Here is a 7,328-nt window from a genome sequence, read left to right as displayed (position 1 = left end):
ACCCGGTGGATTTGAAAGACGGGTATGGTACCACTTTCGCACCCTTTACTACAAGTTTAGTAACTGTCTTGCGTGGCAGACTCAATAAGTTTATGTAATAGAACAATTATGGTAAATTATGTGTGAAAGTTTGGAACATCATGCACATTATCAGACCACATTGAAAGTAAAGGGATGCAATTTTTTAAGCCATTACTTTTGTCCAAAGTAGTAGATAAGGATCCCTGTAATAATGGTAGAGTAATGTTATGTTTATGATTAGTAATGAAAAATAATGAGTTTATGTAGTAGAACAGTTATGGTAAATTGTATGTGAAAGTGTGTAACTTTAGCATTAATTATTGTTTGAGGGTGAACTCATCGTACACATAATCAGATCACATAGAAAGTATAGGGATGCAATTTTATGTCATTAATAATGGTAATGTTATCTTTATAACAATTTTGTAATAATTTCATAATAAATTTTAAATGGTAAATTATTATTGATGGATAAAAAAAATGATTGAAATTGTAGACTCAAATTAGAACTAGTAATATTTTGTCGCATAGAATTTGTTGAAAAAAAAAATGAAAATATAGCATTACTCATAATTGTATGGTGCAATTCCATGAACTTGTAAAATGTAGAAATTTGACATATAACAAAAAAAACTATTTAAGGTTAAAAAATTCTCTTATATAAGGGCTCACAATAAAAAAGAATTTTAAATTTCAAACTCGCCCAATGATTCAATATTGCATGGTGCACCAAATCCGTCTCCCAAGTATATTATTATAAGTGGTAACTAACAAAGAAAAAAGTGATGACTTCATGTATGGGTCATTGTCCACCACTCAGCTACAAATATTATGTGTAGATAGTTCATATGAAAGTGATGAGATCATGTACTAGTTTTTTTTTTTTTCCTTTATGTGTTTTTTAGTGTTAACTAAAGATTTCTTTTATTCATACATAAATGAGAAATGAGGTATCATATGTATAGACCACAAAGTGGGGCCCAAGTCACCCAACAGCTTAAGCTAAACAAAATTACAACCTCAGTAGTAGGAAGTAGGAACAAGATAGGTTACCAAGTATTTAGATTGTTGGCAATGGCATCTTCGTTTGGTAAGCATATCACAACACTTTTATTTGCATCACAAAAAACACGCCTCTCTCGAGCTTAATCAAACGTGTCAGATTTGTTTTACGTTCATGATTCATCATACTTATTTTTACATCAACTCTTTTAAACGTGGTGCTAAATTATAATTGGTTGATTTTTTTTTTTTTTTTGGGAGAAAAAATTGATTGATTCAATATTAAAATAGTGGTGATTTGTGATTCCATCAATTAGAACTTGTCAACTAGTAAGTTAGGAAAAAAGTGTGTGAAATAGGTCAATGTCATTAGTATATTACTAGATATATTATATTTTTAAAGAAAGCTACATCCATAACATTTTAACAATATTTTTCTAACAAATTTTAGGTAATAATTTGTTATTAGTTTCAATTTAAACTCATTACTGAAATTATTATTTTACCCAAATCAATTTACCACTTAAGATTTGTTGTGAAATTGTTTTGAAGTGTAAACATAATGTTCCTCATATAAAATAAACTATAAGCTCATTACATATTGTTTCTTAATACAATGAACATACTAATTATTGTTTCTAAGATTAAATTTGAAAAATTATCAATTGTTTTTAAATACAGTAAACATATCAATTTTTTGTATTAGTTTATCAAATGTTTTTTTTTTTTTTTATAGATTTAAGATGAACAAATTTATACTTTGTTCATCTCGCATAGCCCACAATTAACCCACACAAATGGATTCAGCAAACCGCCATAGCCTCCACACAGCCAAATGCAAGGTCACAAATACAAAGAGTAAACAGGTATGAAAATGTTACCTAACAAATTCCAAGATTCCCCCATAGCGGGAAGAACTTCGATAAGGAAGAACCCTAGTCTCCAGCCAACACATGTAGGGTCACACTTTCAAATTTGACCTATTTGCTTTACCTATATATGGAAGGTTATGATGTGGTGTTGGGATTCATTGGCTAATTACATTAGGGTTAATTCATTGGGACTTTAAACAATTCAGTATGACTTTAACCAGGGTCATCCCTAGATATTTTGGGGCTTTAGGCGATAACTAAAATGAGACATTTTTTTTATATATTTATGTATTAATTAAATTAATATTTATTTAATATTTTATATTATAATATATTTCATTTAAAATCTATTTTTCTTGCATTTAGATAATAATTAATTAATTAAATTTTTGTATTCAAGTTTTTCTAAAATTACTTTTCAATCGATAATATAGCTAATCCACGTAATCTTTCTTGGGACATTGTCGATCTTAACTAGATATGATTTTATTAATTTAAATTTTGAAAAACTTCTTTCTACAGAAGCAACTGTAACAGGTATTGTTAGTAAAATTCTATAAGCAATACAGATATTTAGAAATGAATCTAACCATTTTATATAATTTAGTATGTTAATTGGAGTATGTTATTTTATTTGTAAAATTTCTTTTAAAACTTTTAACTCTAAAAATAAATTTAAACCATCAATATCATTATAAACATCATGTTTGAGAAAAGATTCGAGTTTAAGACAATATTTTTGCAAACTATCATAATCTAGTGATTTCAATTTCGTGAAGTTAAATAGAAAATCAAAAATTGTTCAAACCTATTCTCAATTTAACCAATCACTTTATCTACTATATATAAGAAATAACCAATTTTAAAAGATTCTTCAGCAAATCCTGTTGTCTCGTTATGAACATTTTCATCAAATTATTTTTTTCTATGAATTATACATTTCTCATGTAATATAGGTTCTATTTCCATTTTCAGATGCAATTTTATAAGATGAATTCATAGTAGATGTAAATCCATTTTCTCTATATCCTTTTAAATAAGAAATGGGTACTTTTAATTGATCCACAACCACATAAGTCTTATTGACTTATTTGATAAGACTCCATCCCAAAGTTTTGAATTCCATTCCGAAGACCGTTCCGGATTGGCCATGGGAATGAAATATTCTAGTACCGGTGTGTACCGGTACACCATTATGAGGTTATGCATATATATATATAGTAATTAATAAAAATATTGTTATTACTTTTGTAAGTACACAATTGTACCCGGACCCAAAAACAAATGTTGGGCTCAGGCCTAATGAGCCTTATACAATAAAATTTGTAGAGTATGGGTTTGAAATCTAGGTTCGGGATGTTGGAAGTTCGATTAACAGGTTGGAATGTTACAATCTGTGCAAATGACAAATGAATATAACAAATAGATCTCCTCGGACGTAAGCCGAGGATGGTTTGTATAAATATGTTTTTTCCAGGTCAAAGTTTACAATCCTTAGTTCCTATTTTTTGTTAAGTAGAAAAGTGCAAATCCCCTTCTCTTCCCTTTCTTGCCTCCTTATATGCTTCTTCTACGTTGGCTCCTCCACGTGTCATACAAATCTCCCCCCTAGATACTTGTTCCATCCGCCACCCTTTTAAAGTCTTCAAACCATAGCAAGAAAGCTGAATTCTACTATTCAGGGGTCACTTTCCCATTAATGCGGCCAAGAAGGTAGATGCAGGGTCTTCTATGTGGAGGTAGCAGCCTTTTCCTTAGATATTTTATCTCACATCCTTGCGTCTTAGAGAGTGCTTGGATCACCCTCTTACCCATCAGTTTTTCCAGGATTCTGCCCTTAACCTTCTTGGCAAATCTCAGGGTCTTCGGCGGACCTGTCCGAGGAGACATTCATCCTCGGACAACTCCTCGGACCTCTATAATATATGCTGACTCGTGGGCTTAGGGGCCTAATGACAAAAACAAACTGATACCAATTGATCAAGTCCAAAGCCCATTTGTTTATTTAATAACTCTTACGCCCCACAACTTTTTACTATAATAGATAAATTATATAATAAATATAATGTTTTGATTATATATTAAAAAATAGTGTTTTAAAATATTAAAAATAAGTGGTCAGATTTATTTTTTTTAAAAGAACAAATTTGGTTATTCAACAAATAAAACTACCTTCCTAGAACCTTCCTTTCAAATAATTTTTCTCATTCCCAAGCTTCCACCCACGTGACCACCTTTGCTCCTCAACTTTCAAATTGCATTTATTCTCTCATATATTTATTTATTACTTCTTTACAATTCAGTAAGTGGTGATGTGCTGAAATTGTCAGTAAGGTGTAGGCTCCAAATCGCTCCAGTGAATACCTGTATAGTGAAAACAATAAGACCAAACAGAAGGCACCAATGTGGTACCGGCCAAGAACCCTCCGAAAGTCAAGTTAGTGAATGAGAAGTCTCTATGGAACCCTATAGTGAGAGAGCTAGAGAGTTTTTTGTGTACCTGAGAATAGCGGAAGCTTGGTGCTTATATAGTGGTGAATGGTGAATCAAAATCCCTTCAAAGTAGGGATATTTCCATTATTCTATTTTACCATTTCAGAACTTACGTTATCATTTATACCATACCATTTTACAATACTCCCAACATCCCTAACTCTATATTTTTTGCTACCTTATTTAAATATTCTTTTTATTCTTTTTTTACTATCTCTCTCACCACCAAACAACCACCCAAATTGCCATAACAACACAATGAACACACTACCACCCTTATGTATCCTAGCACCACCACCAAACCATCAAACTAAAAGCAAAACCACGTTAAAAAAATAACCATCAAACCAAACCAAAACACCCCACATATACCAGCAAACCCAGAAAGGAAAAAAAAAACCATTAACGGAGCCACCATTGGAGCCAATCACAACTCCACAGCCACCACAGCTCCACATCGATTTCCACCACACCGGATAGTAATCTCCACACCACAACCCACCTGACCCACCCCAAACAAAACCCACCACCTGAACCACGCCTCCGAAGAAACTCATGCCAAAATAACCCACGCCTCCAAAAAAACCCACCACAGATTTGCCACGATCTCCACCGCAAACCCACTCGATCTTCACCCATAAACAAAACAAATACCCACCAATGCAAGACCCACCACCACCACCACAAGATTTAACACCGCTAAACACAGCATATAATACTCACCACCATAGCCACGGCAAGATCAACCTCCACCTGGTTTGTGAGCATCGCACTGCCTAGAGGAATTTTGGCACTAGATTAAAGAGAGAGGTTGAGAGTTTGGGGTTGGAAAGATTAACCACTGGTCACAATCCTCCACGCCACGCCGATCGCCATGAGAGTTTGGGCTGAATCTCAGGACCATTAAAAACCCAGCTTTAAATTAATTTGACTCACTGATTCAGTATGCTTAATGGGCATCAAGAAATGGAGGTCCAAGAGATGGGGATTAATTGGTTCAATAAACTTCTTGAAGAAGAGAGAGCGGGAAGAAGAGAGGGCAGAAAGAAAGAGAGAAAAGGAAGAGAGAGAAAGATAATGAAATAATGAGAGAGGAGAGAGAAGAACCAAACATTAAAAAACAATATTTTATTATACCATTGTGCGACAGTGTTATCCTACCTTTAGGACGGTACTATAGCACTATGACAAAAAAATTTACATTTTTACATGTTTTCATGTCCGGCTATTAAGCTACTTTGGGCTCACATGCTAAATTTTCCTTACATTTGCCATATCCTAGGCTACTGTGAATGCTCTTAGTGTCATGGTTGTTCCATCTTATGCCAAACGTAACAAATAAAAGAGATCTCCTTACATGTTCCACTAATAATAATATTCTTTGTAATCAATATATTCTAAAATATTGTTTGTTCATTGTTGTTTTCCAGTCTCATGTCTAATTGGGCTGATCTTCCACACGTTATTCTCTCTGAAATAATGTGTCGACTATCTTTTTATTATGATTTTGTCATCTTTGGTTCCATCTGCAAGTCATGGCAAGAAGTTTATTCATTGGAAAACCCTCCATTATCTTCTAGGTGCCCTTGGCTTATTCTTGCTGAAGAATTGGAACAAAAAAGTCGTCTTTCTCTACATGTTCGATTATAAAGCTTACAACATCAATCTATCCGAGCTTGTTGGGAAAAAATGCATTGGAACATTTTTTGGATGGTTAATTAGTGTAGGCATTGATTTCCAGATCAATCTCATTCATCCGTTGTCTAAACACCTATTAAGTCTTCCACCTCAACCTCGTATTTGGAATGAAGAAAGTCGCAATTACGAACGCTTGCCTATAGATTACCATGGTATCTGTGTTAGTAAATGAGTTTTGTCAAGGAATCCGTGGAATTTAGTAACTCATGAATATGATCATGAGTGCATAATCATGGTTATCTATGGTAATACAAAAACATTGGCCTTCACTAGACCGGGATATAAAGCTTGGATTGATATAAAAAGTAATCCTTGATGTTTTGATGACATTGCGTTCTACCAAGGGAAATTTTATGCTGTAGATTGTCATGGTTTTTGTTTGTCACACTGACGATCATATTGCATTCACTGAATCTGTTGCGCCACGTCCGTTGGGAACCGAGGGTGGTATCCAAAAATATATTGTTGAATCATTAGGAGATCTTTTGTTGGTTTCATGCATTCGAGGAGGTCTTGTTTTATGAAAGATGAATTCATTAATGAAGACTATGAAGACACTGAAGATGATATTGAGGGTGAGAACTGAGAACATTTGTGGAGATGGAGATGAAGATAAAGATGAACAAGAGCACATCACGGATAACCCCTATGTGACAGTTGGGTTCACAATTCTAAAATTAGAATGTTCTACTAAAGTGAGAAGCAAATATCAATATGAGTGGGTGAAGGTTGACAATTTAGGTGATCAAACATTGTTTGTGGGTAGCAATGCATCAAGCTTCAATGGATGCAAAACTAATTGTATCTATTTTACAGATGACTTCGATGAAGGTTATGTTGGGACCTTAAATGGTGGGGGATACGACATGGGTGCATTTAGTGTGGAAGATGGCACAATTAAGCACTATAACTATGAATCCCTCTCTTACTTTTCTACCCCACTTTGGTATATTTAACTTACGTCTATTGGTCTAAGGAATGTGTGTAAAAGACATGTCTTTGTTTCTCCGTTTCATATATATATATATAAAACCTTAGTTCTCATAATCAAGATTTTTATGCATGGTCAATAATTGGTCATACCATTTTTATACATAAACAATGGATCATCTTCAAATCCGAACAATGCAAACCATATAGAACTGTTTTCTTTAAGAGATTTTTGAACTATTTTAATAAGATAAAGTTTAATTATAAAATTGGTTGTAGTCTAATGTTATAACCTTATTCAATATCTTTTTA

The 7,328-nt window shown here is 33.3% G+C and overlaps 1 pseudogene; it reads left to right on the top strand.

The window, feature by feature from the left end:
- Positions 1-5,822: 5,822 nt before the first annotated feature.
- On the top strand, positions 5,823-7,042 carry LOC142615430 (F-box protein SKIP23-like; annotated as a pseudogene).
- The last annotated feature ends 286 nt before the right edge of the window (positions 7,043-7,328 follow it).

The sequence above is a fragment of the Castanea sativa genome, chromosome 11 (genome assembly GCF_040712315.1).
Source record: "Castanea sativa cultivar Marrone di Chiusa Pesio chromosome 11, ASM4071231v1".
Taxonomy (NCBI): Eukaryota; Viridiplantae; Streptophyta; class Magnoliopsida; order Fagales; family Fagaceae; genus Castanea; species Castanea sativa.
This window is presented reverse-complemented; position numbering and strand designations above follow the sequence as displayed.